Source organism: Schistocerca americana, chromosome 2 (genome assembly GCF_021461395.2).
Source record: "Schistocerca americana isolate TAMUIC-IGC-003095 chromosome 2, iqSchAmer2.1, whole genome shotgun sequence".
NCBI classification, from domain to species: Eukaryota; Metazoa; Arthropoda; class Insecta; order Orthoptera; family Acrididae; genus Schistocerca; species Schistocerca americana.
The window spans coordinates 1,037,683,246-1,037,700,154 of NC_060120.1; the positions used below are offsets into that span (position 1 = coordinate 1,037,683,246).

Below are 16,909 nucleotides of genomic sequence, written 5' to 3' on the forward strand. Positions count from 1 at the left end.
TGTCGTCACAATGAATGGCCAATTCTCTCTAAAATTAAAGCAGGTTTGGTCACGCAGAATAAAATAAAAACTGTGAAAAATTAAGCGTCATTGTCGTTCATTGTATTGCCCGTGCGATGTTAAGAATGTGGGCTATTCAGCTGGGGGGCGTATTCAACGCTGAAAGGTATTTTCACTGGCGACGTTGTGGAGGCTGCTACGTGGGCGAAGATCCGAGGAACGTGACATGGGCGGTCCTGCCTGCCTTCGTACTGCATCGACGTCGCTCGCCGACAACGGTGGCCTGTCCAGTCCCAAAATACCGAACAGCCGGGTCACGAAGAAGGCAAAGCGCAGCATCCGGACTAAGTAAGAGGAGGAAGGGGGACGCAGACAGGAAAAAGGTACAAAGAAAAATAAAGCGATGGACCGATACCGCGTTGGCGATGCAAATGTTTTGATATTTTTACTGCCCAGTGCAAGGAGCAGCGGGGTTCCTTCCCCATTGTGAGGCGAAAGAGCAAAGTGTCATGCGGGCCCAAAAGCGATGCAACGGAGGCGGGGAGGGACAGAGCCAATAAACAGTGGGAGGCAGAGTAAACAATGAACAGGGCGCGCGCGCTGTGGAATTTCGCCGCCGTCACGCACCAACGGCCACATGCTTCAGGACCGACTATATATCTGGCAGCCGCGTTCCTCAAGGGTCGATACGTGCGCCATTACTTGTCTCCTGCAGTTAACCGACGGCGGCAACAAATTATTCGCCTCAAAACACTGACTAAATCACTATAATGGCCTTTGTGTTGCAGAAGTACTTAGCGCATGTATATGAACTAGGCGTCAACCAAATTTCGAAATGACAAGTGTTTAATGTATGTTCAACTTTCGTAGTCCTGTCTTCCTCAGTTCATCTACATATACATTTATACTCCGCAAGCCGCCCAACGGTGTGTGGCGGAGGGCACTTTACGTGCCACTGTCATTACTTCCCTTTCCTGTTCCAGTCGCGTATGGTTCGCGGGAAGAACGACTGCCGGAAAGCCTCCGTGCGCGCTCGAATCTCCCTGATTTTACATTCGTGATCTCCTCGGGAGGTATGAGTAGGGGGAAGCAATATATTCGATACCGCATCCAGAAAGGCACCCTCTCGAAACCTGGACAGCAAGCTACACCTCGATGCAGAGCGCCTCTCTTGCAGAGTCTGCTACTTGAGTTTGCTAAACATCTCCGTAACGCTATCACGCTTACCAAATAACCCTATGACGAAACGCGCCGCTCTTCTTTGGATCTTCTCTATCTCCTCTGTCAACCCGACCTGGTATGGATCCCACACTGATGAGCAATACTCAAGTATAAGTCGAACGAGTGTTTTGTAAGCCACCTCCTTTGTTGATGGACTACATTTTCTCAGGACTCCCCCAATGAATCACAACCTGGCACCCGCCTTACCGGAAATTAATTTTATATGATCATTCCAATTCAAATCGTTCCGTACGCATACTCCCAGATATTTTACAGAAGTAGCTGCTACCAGCGTTTGTTCCGCTATCATATAATCATACAATAAAGGATCCTTCTTTCTATGTATTCGCAATACATTACATTTGTCTATGTTAAGGGTCAGTTGCCACTCCCTGTACCAAGTGCCTATCCGCTGCAGATCTTCCTGCATTTCGCTGCAATATTGTAATGCTGCAGTATACTACAGCATCATCCGCGAAAAGCCGCATGGAACTTCCGACACCATCTACTAGGTCATATATATATTTTGTGAAAAGTAATAGTCCAATAACAGTCCCCTGTGGCACGCCAGAGGTTACTTTAACGTCTGTAGACGTCTCTCCATTGAGAACAACATGCTGTATTCTGTTTGCTAAAAATCTTCTATCCAGCCATACAGCTGGTCTGATATTCCGTAGGCTCTTACTTTGTTTATCAGGCGACAGTGCGGAACTGTATCGAACGCCTTCCGGAAGCGTGTGTGTGGTGGGGGGAGGGGGGAGTGTATGTTTGTGTGTGTGTTTCATTCAGTTGCTGTCTGACGGTCCATACAGTAAAAATTATCAATATACCGTTTAATGCATGGTTAATACTAGGAATGTTTTTATTTATTTGGAGATATGCTGGGGTATTTATGATCTCGCATTAAAAGAAACGATATACAGGGTGCACATAAAGTCTGGGAACACTTTCAATTATTTATTGCACAAGAACTAAACATTGTACAGATGTCATACATATTGCATTTTGAAGAGAAACTCTGAAAGGTCTTTTTTTTATTTTTTTATAGGAACATTCAATATGCGAACCATGAGTGATCCCACAGACCCGGCAGTCGCTTCCCGTATTCTCTCCTGGAGCTCTGCTACATCACGTGGTAGAGGCGGTTCATACAGCAGACCTTTAATGTGTCCCCAGAGGAAAAAGTCACACAGAATGAGATCTGGTGATCGGGGAGGCCATTTCTTGAAACAGCTGTCCCCTTCCGTAGCATATCCAATACATCAATGCGGCAGCTCCGTGTTCAGTTGCCCACGAACTTCACGATGAAAATGGGGTGGAAGCCCATCCTGCTGAAAGATGAACGGAGAGTCCGATTGCATTTAAGGCATCAGCCATTGCTGCAACATGTCCAAGTAGAAATATCCAGTGACAGTGCTCTCGGCGAAGAAGAATGGCCCGTACCGTTTTCAGTGTGACAAGGCACAAAAAACATTTATCTTTGCGGAATCACGCTCAAATTCAATGCATTCGTTTCGATGCTTTCTACCCCAGATTCGACAATTATGTCTGTTCAGTTTCCCATTAGTGTGAAAAGTGGCTCCGTCGCTAAAAATTAAGCGTTCAACAATATCATCCCCGTCGTCATTCAATTGTTGCAACTGCGAACAAAACTCAAAACGCTTGTCTTTTTCGCCGTCATTGAGCTTCTGCACTAGCTCCAATTTGAATGGTTTCATAGACAGCTTCTGTCGCAGGACTTTCCACACTCTCATTGGAGCCATTTAGAGTTCACGGGATGCACGACACACCGATTTCTTTGGACTCCTTATGAATGTCTCTCGTACGCGCTCCACATTCCCTTCACTCACACTGGGACGTCCGCTTCTCTTTGCCGGGCACAAGCAACTCGTCATATCGAATTTGTTGTGACAGTGGTAAATGGCCCTCCTTGTTGGTGGCTTCTTACCGTACTTGGTTCTAAACACACGTTGAGCAGCTGTAGCACACATGTTTATGTCGAACTACAACACACAGAAAGCTCGCTCCGCACCTGAACTCGCCATGTTTGCGACTAGCGCCGACTATCGGCAAATTGCCAAACTATGCTGTTTCAGTATACATGAAAAAAAATTTCAGGGTTTCTCTTCAAAATGATGTATGTATGATATCTGTACAATATTTGGTTCTTGTGCAATAAGTAATTGAACATGTTCCAGGGCTTTATGTACACCCTGTACTTCCGTAATTGTTTTCCTTACTTCCTGAATAGAGTAGTTCAGTGATACATTTCCCAAAGTTATCTTTAATGTTGCTGTAACTGAAGGAAGTTACAAGTCTTTTAAGCTGCGTTTACAAGAAAACGAAACTCTACCGGATCTCAGTCTCATACACAGAGCAAATGACAAGGACATTTTTCCGAAAGTCTCACTTCTGATGTTGATGCGTGAAACATTGCTGTGCTATTTCCGCGACCTGTAGGTGCCGTTAGAAACTAACATCTTTTATTCCGAAAAAAAAAAATCGTCATCACTCCAATATCTCTGCATCTCAACAAGTTGCAGATATTAAAAATACAGTACAATACTCGCCTCACTAATAAAAACCTTCTTTCGATAGCAGTAGCGTTCACATTACCTAAGTAATCCTATGTACACTCATGAGGTCAGTGCTCGGACTTTTATACGTGACTGAATTAGTCTCCATTGTTTTACATTATCATGAACACTGGTGCCATAATCGTATCATTACGAAAGAAGAGACATTTTAATACGAAACCTGCCATTGATTTACTGGCTAACTAATTATGGGCTTTGCCCATTTTCAGAAACCACCTGTTACAGAAAACAACTTTTTTTAGGATTAGACGTACAGAACGAGGATAATAAATACATCAGTGGTAGGCTGATTCACGTGGTAACAACTTGTATATTAGTATTTAAGATATGGTGGGTGTGGACATTTCTGTTTACGTTATCACACGTAAATATGTACGTTAGAAGATATCACACATGTAGTTACACCTTACAGTATTATATTAATGAACCACAAAATTACCGACCCATCAGTCTCCTGAGCTCGCTCAGTAAGATTGTTGAGAAGGTGATTATCAAACGTATCACTAGGCACTGCATAACAAATGACATCCTGAGACCGGGGCAATTCGGCTTCAGGAATCATCACTCCCCAACACAACAACTCCTACGGGTCGTTGAACATATAACACATGGCTTCAACACAAACAAAGCAACAGGGGCGGTGTTCCTGCACATCGAAAAGGTTTTCGACCGTCTATGGCACAACGGCCTCATTCGCAAACTCAGCGACGCGGGATTCCCCGACGGACTGGTGCGTCTAATACACTCATACCTCACAGACAGGAGTTTCAACACCGACGTGCAGGGAAAGCAATCAAAACGACACGGTATATACGTGGGAGTACCCCAGGGAAGCATTCTAGGGTCCTTACTGTTTAACCTCTACATAAACGATTTCCCACCCACACACAACGATGGCAATCTACGCGGATGACACCGCCATCCTCGCGCAAGATTGGAAACCATCAAACATTACGCCACGCTTACAGACCGCACTCACAGTGGCTGAGCCTTGGTTAGAGAAATGTCGTGTTAGAGTAAACGTCGACATGGGCGAAGCCGTTCTGTTCACTAGAAGACGGAAGCAACTGCGCAAACACCGCTACTGCAGACCAATAACTCTACATGCACGCCTTATACGTTTCCGCGAGAAAGTCAAATACCTCGGTGTCTGGCTGGGCCGCAAATTACTCTGGGGGGACCACATACAACACATGACCAACCGAGCAAGCGCGAGACTCAAACAGCCCTACCCTATGCTCAACAGGCATAGCACACTGAACAGAGGGGTGTCGAGATCCATGTACATGACACTTATTCGACCCCTGATGACGTACGCAGCTCCTGTCTGGGGATACCCTGCGCCCACACGCCTGCGCCGTCTGCAGCTCATACAAAACAAAGTACTCAAAATCATAAGCAATGCTCCACGATACACACGCATCGCGGACCTTCACCGGGAATACCGATTTGAGACTCTCACGGAGGTAATCCACAAACTCATCACAAGACTATACAGAAACTCCAGACATTCGCAGAACCTGTTTATTCTGAATCTGGGGAACTACGACCACAACCATAGATGGAAACATAAAAGACCAAAAGACATACTTGTAAGGACCTAACATCTATGGCCAAGTACAGGCAAACACAACGGTACAGGTGAGCCCCTGTTAATCAGCCGTCATTACTGGATATCCAATTGGAACACACTTGCCGGATAACTGGCACCACACAGGGAAGCCGTACCGTACACTACATGCAGACAAGCTCCACACACACCCCACACAGTGAGATGATCTATGGCCGATCTCCCACTAATATATAACGATCTTGATTGTTCCAGGAATGCAACGGCTGCAGCAAACTCGGATACATCGGCATCGCTTGCCACGGTAATGATGCATGATACCCATACTAACAAACCCAACCTTGCATGAACTATCGCAGCTAGTAAGCCACTACTGCTCTTACTACCCATCCCACTGTCGCAGAGGTTTTTTGCCACGGCACGAGCCTTGGCACTTTTTTCCCTCTGCTCTTCAAATCGCTACTCTCACTCGCGTTTCGTCCACTATCTGTCACCTGATGGACCGTGTTAATGCGTAGTCTTACCCAGACGCACGGATAACATCACAGACCAGCATCCTGTTCAAAATGGTTCAAATGGCTCTGAGCACTATGGGACTTAACTACTGAGGTCATCAGTCCTCTAGAACTTAGAACTACTTAAACCTAACTAACCTAAGGACATCACACACATCCATGCCCGAGGCAGGATTCGAACCTGCGACGGTAGCGGCCGCGCGGTTCCAGACTGTAGCACCTAGAAACGCTCGGCCACTTCGGCCGGCCCCAGCATCCTATGATCCACCTGTTATATAACTAACATGTTGACGGAGGTGACAGAACTTTTGGTTTGGTCACCACGTTGGTGCGTGCGTGGAGGAGCCCCATCTCTATTTAAAGTGCATAGTATACAAGATAATTTTCTTCCACCGTGTACAGACTCTAGGGACTGATCGATGAGAGGATACGGAACAAAAAAAGGTCTAATAAACTTTTATCCGGAAATTCATGGTTTCCATGCTAGAGACCATTTATTCAACCATCAAGTTACCTTCCATTAGGAATGTGTGTGCACTCAACGACTGTGATATGACTTTCAAATGATAGAGCTTAGCAATCAGTCGTTCTTTTCTTTCATGTTTTATTAGGCAAATCTAGATTTCGCGGCCGGCCGGAGTAGCCGTGCGGTTCTAGCCGCTACAGTCTGGAACCGAGCGACCGCTACGGTCACAGGTTCGAATCCTGCTTCGCGCATGGATGTGTGTGATGTCCTTAGGTTAGTTAGGTTTAATAAGTTCTAAGTTCTAGGCGACTGATGACCTCAGAAGTTAAGTCGCATAGTGCTCAGAGCCGCCGGCCGCGGTGATCTAGCGGTTCTATGCGCGCAGTCCGGAACCGCGCGACTGCTACGGTCGCAGGTTCGAATCCTGCCTCGGGCATTGACGTGTGTAATGTCCCTAGGTTAGTTAGGTTTAAGTAGTTCTAAGTTCTAGGGGACTGATGACCACAGATGTTAAGTCCAATAGTGCTCAGAGCCATTTTCTTTTTTTTTTTTTTTTTTGCTCAGAGCCATTTGAACCTTTTTTTCCCAGATTTCGCCTCGTGCCTAGCCATTATCAATGCATGTTGTAGTACGTCAGTCCGCTGTTGTTCGGGCTTCTGTCACAGTTCGTTCAACACTACCCTGGTACGTCATGACCTAGCACCCTCTTCTGCCTTAGTAATTTGTAAGGTCGTGTCCGATTGACTTTTCTTGCTGACTCACCGTGTAGTGGATGTGATACGGCTTTGTACACAATGGTTCCGCGTTCGAATCGAAAACTTGCCGACATGGTGTTTACTTACGGAAAAGCAAACGACAACGGGCGGCCGGCGGCGGGCAGCAAGGTTGTATCTGGAGACCTGTCCCTATCGACAACAATCACAGAATCGAACATTTGAAACAGTGTTTCGCCGTTTGTCTGAGACATGGTGGTTTCAGTAATCAGGAAATCATGAAGGATGTACCCGAAATGTATGGACGACAAACTTGGAGGGAAGTGTGATTAACCCTGTGGAAGGCGACCGCCTTGACAGTACCAGACTGTACAGTACAGGGTAAGCCAGACGACCGTGTGGGACATTCTCCACGACAACTGTTACTACCCTTATCACTTACAGCTTGTACAGGGCTTACTAGCGACAGACTTTCCACATCAGGAGCAGTTTTGTCACTGGTTTCTTCACCAAGCAACCATAATTCCGGGATTTGTGTCATCCATCCCATTCACAGATGAGGCCACCTTTACGTGGAGTGGTATCTTCAAATTTTATAACAGTCATCTGTGGGATAGTATGCAGAACCCCCCATGGTATGGAGACAGCGAATCATCAACATCGGTGCAGCGGGAATTTGTGGGTCGGGGTAACTGGTGACCGTATTTAGGGACCAGTCTTCCTTACACGTCGCCTAACAGGCCGGAAATATCGGCGTTTGTTGTGGGTGACTTTGCCTCCCCTGCTGGAAGGAGTGCCACTGATGTTTCGAAGGGCTATGTTGCTGCTCCATGATGGTGCTCCAGCCCACTTCGCTGTTAACGTTCGGACGCATCTCAGTCGTGTCTTCCCTGGTCGATAGATCAGATGAGGAGTCCAGCTGCAAGGGCTGCTCGTTCACCGGATCTCAACCCCTGCAATTTCTGCTTATGAGGCCATCTCAAAAATATCGTGTATGCGAGGCATTCCAGATGTGGAAACACTGGAGCAGCGTATTCGTGCTGCTCAAATGGTTCAAATGGCTCTGAGCACTATGGGACTTAAGAGCTATGGTCATCAGTCCCCAGAACTTAGAACTACTTAAACCTAACTAACCTAAGGACATCACACAACACCCAGTCATCACGAGGCAGAGAAAAATACGTGCTGCCTTTGACACTGTTCGGACTGCGCCTGGCCTATGTGAACGTGAGCATACATTCTTGCGTTGAGGCACATGGAAATCATTTTGAACGCATACTTTAATTGTGGCTGCATGGTACAGCGCGTATTAACCCGCTGTCTCTGTAACAATGTGTGACTGAATAAATGGTCCCTAACATGTGAACCATGCATTTCCGGACATAAGTTCATTATACCTTTTTTGTTCCATAGCCTCTCATCGATCAGTCCTTTGTACACAGCGGAAAAAATCACCCCGTATAATTGTGGTACCTTTGTTATCCAGCATGAAGTGACCCACGTGACAACAACAAAAAAATGGCTCTGAGCAGTATGCGACTTAACTTCTGAGGTCATCAGTCGCCTAGAACTGAGAACTAATTAAACCTAACTAACCTAAGGACATCACACACATCCATGACCGAGGCAGGATTCGAACCTGCAACCGTAGCGGTCGCTCGGCTCCAGACTGTAGCGCCTAGAACCGCACAACCACTTCGGCCGGCTCACGTGACAACAGTATTGTGTACGCAATGGAGAATTTGTTCTTACTGGATTACACTGTGTACCACGCAGACTTATTTATCGTAGCTGTTGTGGAAATTTTAATAGACGGTGATGCAAAGAATTTTATTATAAGGTCTTATGTAATTTCTAATACAGTCAATACTTAGCTACTGTATTAACATCACTGACTTATTATGCACATTTACAGATCCAATCATAGCAACTGCAAGTTGTGCCGTGGTGGCGGTATTCCCGATCCATTCTCGATCGTTGGGCCTCCGAGTGGTGTTTGTTTCTCCGCTGCGGGGCGCCACCTGGCGGCGGGTGGCGCCGTCTCTGCCCGGTGGCGTGTTGTGTGCGCGGGCTGTCAAGTTTGGGCGCGAGCGGCGCGAGGATTGCTTTTTGCGTCGGACGGTGGGTCCCTCCGCGCTGTCGCTGGCCGGGGCTGGTGTTACTCGCTGCTCCCCGGGTCCGTGGTTGGAGTCGTCGCCTGGTTACCAGCTTTCCTGCCCTGTCTGACTGCGCCTCGCTGAGGTCTGGGTGACGATACTCGTGCTGGATCATCTTTCTCGCGGCGATTTCCCTGGACCGTGCCTTGGCAAGAGCTTGTGGCTGTGCTGCTCCTGGATATAGTTTACAGGGAGTACTTTTCCGTCCTCGGATGTTTGGTGCTGTTCGTGTGTTTCAGGGTGCTACGGCTAAGAAGATTATCTTCGTTGTTATGTCGGAAACGTGGGCAAACCCCAGTGTTCGTGTTTCTCGGCCTACTGTGGGGTGATGTACCTTACTTAGTGTGTTTTTCTTGGCGTTCTATTGTGCCGTTGCAGAACTTCGTTTAACCTTTTCCCTCCTTACTCTCCTGCAGAGTGCCTTTGGATCCTGTGGCCTGTAATTTCGCTTGTTCCAAGTTCCACGGTTTTCAGGGATAACTGATTAAATTATGTTTTGGAATTTATGAGATTCTGTGTGTTTGTCTGGTATTTTTGCTGGCCTGTGCCCGTACGATTTCCCATTTCCTCGCCCGGTGGTCATACGTAAAGTTTAAGGTGAGTGAATTTTGGTAGTTCCCTTCCAGTGGTTCGGTGGGCCTCGTGACGAATGACGAACTGCCTTTTTTTTTTTTTTTTTTTTTCACCCTGCTTGTCCTGTCTCCCTGGCTTAAGGTTGGCTCCTCTGTGCCCGTGCGCGAGTGTGTGTATGTGGGCGACGGTGATCGTTTCCTGACTTGTTTACCGTTCCTTGCCGACTTCTCTGTATACACTGCCGAATCTGTAATTTGGTCTATGCCATGTTATAGTTGCTTCAAGTTGGTTCGCACACTCCACTTGGTAATGACATCTGCGCACCTATGAGATTGAATAATGTTTTGAACTATTGTAAGCTGGCGGTTGTCGCCGTGTGTGTTGAATTTTAACTTGTATTTGAGTTTTGGTGTAATTGTATTTTGTTAACTGAGGTAATTTTATCTTGCCTGCTGCTGCGATGTCAGAAATGTTAAAATCTAACCTTGGCCTCCTTGTGAATTTTCATGTTGATAACTGATGCAGCATTTTAGTGTAGTGATTTATCTTCTACGTTTTGCGGAAATTTTATCTTGGAAAATCCTTGGGGTTAAATTGTGCAACTTCTGTCTTTGATCTATGGAAATGTTTGGGTGGACTGCACCTTCTTGTTAGGCCTATCACTTATTGTTTTACTAAAGGCATTAAGGGATATTTGTTGAAAGTTTTTTTAAAAAAAAAAGAATTTTAACAATCATAAATTTAATCTTATCTGTGAAGCCATATTTGTGGAGAGTTGTTATTTAAATTTCATTGTCTTCCCAGCTTGCCCTTTGCTAATGTATTAAAAGTGTTTGTTGTTTTGATTAGTCGCAGCTGCTTGCCTTAAAGAACTGAAGCTAATTTTGAAAGATTGAGAATTAGTGTAACTGTTCACTCCAATAAAGCCGCCCTGTTAAAAGAAAAATTTTGGTGCTACCATTTGTTTCCCCCTTGTTTCCCTCCCACGGCTTACAGGTTCTCTGAAATAGGTGGATTGTGAAAATTGGCAAAGCCCGAAACCAGTCAGCCAGTAAATAAACAGCAGCTTTGGTGTTAAAATGTCTCTTCTTCAATATTTGACAGCTCCAGTACACGACGTGCCAACGGCCTTGCCGTTGTGGTAACACCGGTTCCCGTCAGACCACCGAAGTTAAGCTCTGTCGGGCTGGGCTTGCATTAGGATGGGTGACCATCCGGTTTGCCGAGTGCTGTTGGCAAGCGGGGTGGACTCAGCCCTTGTGAGGCAAACTGAGGAGCTACTTGACTGAGAAGTAGCGGCTCCGGTCTCGGAAACTGACATACGGCCTGGAGAGCGGTGTGCTGACGACGTGCTCCTCCATATCTGCATCCAGTGACGCCTATGACACGGCGGCTAGTCGGTCCCTTTGGGCCTTCATGACCTGTTAGGGACGAGGTTAGGTTTTTCTTAGTACACGACGTGCTGAAAATGTTCGCATTATTAGAGTTGCATATCTTGACCCGCACGGATAGCTTTGCGTGTTAAATTCCCGCTTGCGCGCTTTGGAGATACCTCGTAACCGGATGGAATCCGCCAGACGGATAACGACAAGGGTCGGTGTACCAGTCAGTCTGGATGTGATTATTAGGTGCTTTCCCACATCCCACTATGTGAATACCGGGCTGGTACCCAAGTGCCGCCTCACTTACACAACTCGCAAACATTTAGAAAACTTTCACTCACTTTCACATGAGTGGTGTTGCACACAGACAGTTGGGGTACACATATTCCGTCCCAGGGGTAAGAGGGCAGCGACAGAAAGGGCTTCCAGCCAAATTAACCATATCGAATCCGATAACAACCACCCCGAGTCTTCCCCAGTTTGGGACAAAATCACAAGAAAAAGATTTATACAGTTGCTGTTTCGCAGCCATGTTTAAGATTTTGAAGAAGATTACAGCTGCAAGCCAGCTAGGAACGCCGCGTACAGATGCATAGTAATGTGACTATCGACAACCCGTTATTACCACTATCTTGTTACAGATGCGTATGACTGGGAAAGTCGGCAACCTATTAGGAGCACTATCCTGCCTCCAGTCATTGCATACGCTTAACTCAGCTCATGGATTTATCACAATTTTAATGAGAATGTCCGTCGTGAAAATAATATTTTTGTAGTTTACTGTGAGATCGGTAATTGGTTCTTACTTTATTCTTCTAAGTACACAAATAATAAATGATGCTTCAACAGCTTCAGGATTGAGAAATACGTCCAGCCATGTAGATATGAGTTTTCTGCGGTTCTCCTAACTTACAGGGCTGTTACATTTAAACTTTCGCGACTTGAGCCAGCGCAGATGCTAAACTATTTAAGGTACGGGCACCCAACTTTACAGGAATGGTGTTCAGACCTATGCGCTACAGTAGTGTTACTGCCATAACTTGCTGTTAGCCTGCGTTACTGGTACGGCGACGAAGGGCTGAAACATAACTGTCAATGTGCATTACGGTTGCAGGCAGTCAACATGGTTGTGAACAAGGTGGGCACAGATCTTTACTCTAAAGCTGTTTTGTCGAAAAAACAGCAATAGTGCTGCTACTCTTCTTCAATATCGACGCATTGCTCGTGATGTCACTTGGTTACTCCGCAATACACCTGCAGAAAATCGAGTCATTGGAAGGTCGTTCGAAAATGCGTGGTCATCAAGATTACAAGGTCTGAAATCGTGTAATTTCTGACTGTGGGATTATCTGAAGGACAGACTTTATGAACGGGATCCTAACACACGGTGGTGGTTGTAGATGAGCAAAGCGAAGGAGATATTTTGGGCAGCAGTAGAGCAACCTCTAGTGCGGTTCCCGGCTGTCGTGGATGCAGGTGGTCGTCACACTGAGCGAAATCTGTATGGAAAATAAACATGACACTCAATTAAGAAATGTTGTCTTATCACGCGGAGGTTAAAATATGTTTGGTTCAACGGTTTATTCATTATTTCTCTGCTGCTGCATGTCCTTACAAATGTGGCATTAGCATTTCATTGTCTTACGATTTCATAGAGACCCTCTCAAACGGCGAAAGTTTAATTATAACCATTCTGTACTTCAAACCAAAGGGGCATCTAACATAATACGAAATCACGTTAGCTTCGCTTTCCCATTTTAGACACGAGATACTGCACCAACTCTAACACTTGGTGACTTCGGGATCATTAAACACCAACCTTGGTGCCTTCCTCTCTGGCTAGATGGATGAAACACAACCAACGTAGTGAATGAATAGCATAGTGAATATGAATCTTCCTGGCAGATTAAAACTGTGTGCCCGACCGAGACTCGAACTCGGGACCTTTGTCTTTCGCGGGAAAGTGCTCTACCACCTGAGCTACCGCAGCACGACTCACGCCCGGTCCTCACAGCTTTACTTCTGCCAGTATCTCGTCTCCTACTTTTCAAACTTTCATATCAGCGCACACTCCGCTGCAGAGTGAAAATCTCATTCTGGAAGCATAGTGAAAACTTTGAGGAAATAAATTCAAATATAACTCGCAGTAGGAGCGCCAATAAAATGAGGTATGACTTACTTCACGTTAAAAAAACGGTTAAAAATTGTATTGTAGTGGAATGCAGAAGAGCTGTAGGTTACCAATGCTTTTTGCAAAGAATGGCAGCTGCCACATAGCACAGTCAAACGTAATGTAATCCGTGTTGAATAGCGGGAGGAAGAAGGAAGGTTAGACTTCTATGTCGCATCGGTTACAAGGTCATTAGCGACAGACTCTTAGCTCCAATTAGTGGAGGACTGATCCCGGCATTAGCCTTAAGCAATTTATGGAAATCACGGATAATCCAAGGCAGGAAGGCTGGATGCGGATGCGAGCCGTAGTGCTTACAACCACCAGTCCAGTGTCCTACAAGCGCTTCATAGAAATAATCAAAGGTAAAGTAATCAAATCTCCCCGAACTATAACCTGATAAGTTCTTGAGTACTGATGGACCTATTATAAAGCTGAATTAAGTGAAGCGATATTGAAGACTCACAGCACAGCCATACGAGACGGATGTGTCTAGTTAGTCTCCTAATGGCGCGCTGCACAGCGCCTCACCTCTTCTTCCTAAAGCCCGTGTTCCAAGATGAGGCAGTGAACATTATAAACGGTCCAGTCACGTTAATGTGACGATCTGTCAAAAGCCTGAAAAACCCATTTTGCAGAGTGGGCCGCTGCGAGACGTCCACGAAGAGAGTCGATGAGTTTCTGGAAGGTACCGAAAGGGATGTGTAACCATGATGACTCCAGTGCCTCGGCCAAGCGCGCTAGGTTTCTCGGTTGCTGTTCCATGGCGCGAATAACCTGATCGTTGTATTCCTACATAATCCCGATCGGGTTTAAATCCGCGGAGTTTGGTGTCCAGGGGAGTACGGTAAATCCATCTTCGGGCTCTCCTAACCACGTACGTACACTGCTAGCTGTGTGACACGTTGCACTGGCTTGCTGGTGCATGCTATCTTGGCGAGGGAAAACAAACCACATGTAGGGTCGGACATGGTCTCCAATGATGGATCCATGCCGGACAATAACAATCTCTCCTCCGGCATGTACCCTTCGACGATTGTTGCAAGACAGTACAGGTCAATGGCTATCTGTCCGATGGAGCGTAAATCGTGATTAATCTGAAAGGGCCACTTGTCGTCTGTCAGTGGACCTCCAGTAGCGATAGTGGCGTGCAAATTCCAGCCTTCGTCGGCGACAAACAGCAGTCAACATGGATTCATGAACCACTGCCTGCTGCGGAGACCCACATGTAGCGACGTTCGCTGAACGGTCATCGAGGAGACACTGTTGGTAGCCCCTTGGTTTATCTGGGCGGTCAGCTGCTGACCGTCTGCTCGCCCGTACACATCTGCGCAGCCGTCGTTCAGCCCTGTCACGGCCCGTGGTGCACTACTGTTGCCTCGGCACCGGTTTTGTATAGCGCCGTTTTGTCGCACACGGCGGCACGCGAACACTTTACCAACTTAGGCGTTTCGGAAATACTTCCAGCCTTGGCATGAAAGTCACTGGTCTGTCAGATACATCGCTCCGTTTCTGCACTACTACAACGACAGCACTCTTTTCCCCGTCCCCTCGACACGCTTTATATACCCTCCACAGCTGGTGCTGTCACCTGCCGTCTGTGACCGGTTCACGGGGTCCCGGGTTCGATTCCCCGCGGGCTCGGGAATTTTCTCTGCCCAGGGACTGGGTGTTGTGTCGACCTCATCATTCCATCACATTTCGTGAAAGTGGGGCCTGTATAGAGATTGGGAATTTGTACGGGTGCTGATGACCGCGCAGTTGAGCGCCCCACAAACCAAACATCATCATCATCATCATCATCATCATCCTCATCATCATCATCTGTGAGTGGTTACTGCACGCTGGCGTCGAACATAGGCTGCGATCATAGTAATGTGACTGGGCCGAGTATTTCTTTTCACATGCATCTCGTGTGATCTCCAACACGCTGGATACCTGAGCGTCCCACTCAGCTTGTAGTGCGTGGAATCTGATGAGTGCACTTTTCTTCTTTTCCCTACCATTTAACACGGCTAGTTCCGAGTCAGGTATTTCACTACTTGGCAAACTTTATTTCATTATTTAACTTCGTGGGCGGAAGACCTTTCATGCCTCCACAGTCGTCATAGTAACATATGGGGGTGAAGTGGTCTGAGCACTATGGGACTTTACTTCTGAGGCCATCAGTCCCCTAGAACTTAGAACTACTTGAAACTAACTAACCTAAGGACATCACACACATCCATGCCCGATGCAGGATTCGAACCTGCGACCGTAGCGGTCGCGCGGTTCCAGACTGTAGCGCCTAGAACCGCTCGGCCACCCCGGCCGGGTGAAGTCTATGTAAATCGTTTAACTCTGTTCTGGATGTTATTTTGTTTGAACTGTTTGTGTATTGTATTGTCTGAGGTGGAATTTGGGGAGCAACCCTGCATTTGCCTAAACGAATGAGGGAGACCGCCTAAAAGCCACACACAAGCTGGTCGGGTACACCATCGCACGGTCTTTAATCAACCGCGAGGCTCTGGTTCACCTACCCGTCTGGCAAGTTTGAGCGCTGCGCGTTACGCTACACGAGTAGGTCAGTCCGAGGTGCACAACGAAATACAGATCTTTTTCCCAGCATGGTCTCCACTGCAGACCATTTCCGATTTGTTAATAATACACAAGCAAGAGAAATTATCCGTTCTGTAGAGACCTCGATCTAATATGAGCTGAAAACTGCAAAACCGCAGACAAGACGGTTGGTTAGCTTGTTCTGTTGCGGTTTGTATTCTGGTAGAACCAGCGGGCAAGGTGTACTATATATGATTAGAAACATCTGACCCTGGTAATAATCAAATTTTGTCCTTCGTATGACGAAAAAATTCATTCCAATGGTCACGGCCAGTAAAATAGGGGGTCATCCTATCTGAAGCTGCCCAATTAGAGTGTTGGCGGTGCAAGAAAATTTCGAGAGCTCGACCAGCAATGGTCATAAGTAAATTCAGTCCTGACGACAGTATGCCAGTATTGTGCACTAAATTCCAATATTGCCCTAAGCGTCCTATGATCTCATATGGCATTGGTGATGGCCATCCTTTTGTCAGATAATGCATTAAGCTTGGCGGGCTGTAGGCATTGAATGGATTAATCTTTCCACCAGAATAACTTATCCTCAGCAACACATCACTCCACACCACTTAACAACTCTTAATATCTCTTAATCAGCAATAAAATATACGTCATAACCGAGAAAAACAGAAATACTCTCAACTTCGGCATGTGCGGTATGGCGTGAAATTAGCTTTTGTTCGTGATTTGCAAAGAGATCTAGGAGACCGAAACATTCACATTATGAGTTATATGGGACCCCTGATAGGTCTAGATAGGACTCTTACAGGTTACACGAGCCTAAGCATCCTGTCTCATCATCTGCATCCATTCATGTCCATTGTGTATTCCGATGCACTTGGGCAATTCCAGCAGGACAATGCGACACCCGACATGTCCAGAACTGCTACACAGTGGCTCCAGGAACACTGTTCTGAGTTTAAAGACTTCCGCTGGCCACCAAACTCCTCA

General features: G+C 46.5%; 1 pseudogene; it reads left to right on the top strand.

Annotated features, from left to right (window-relative positions):
- The first annotated feature begins 10,931 nt into the window (after positions 1 to 10,931).
- On the top strand, positions 10,932 to 11,049 carry LOC124597560 (annotated as a pseudogene).
- The last annotated feature ends 5,860 nt before the right edge of the window (positions 11,050 to 16,909 follow it).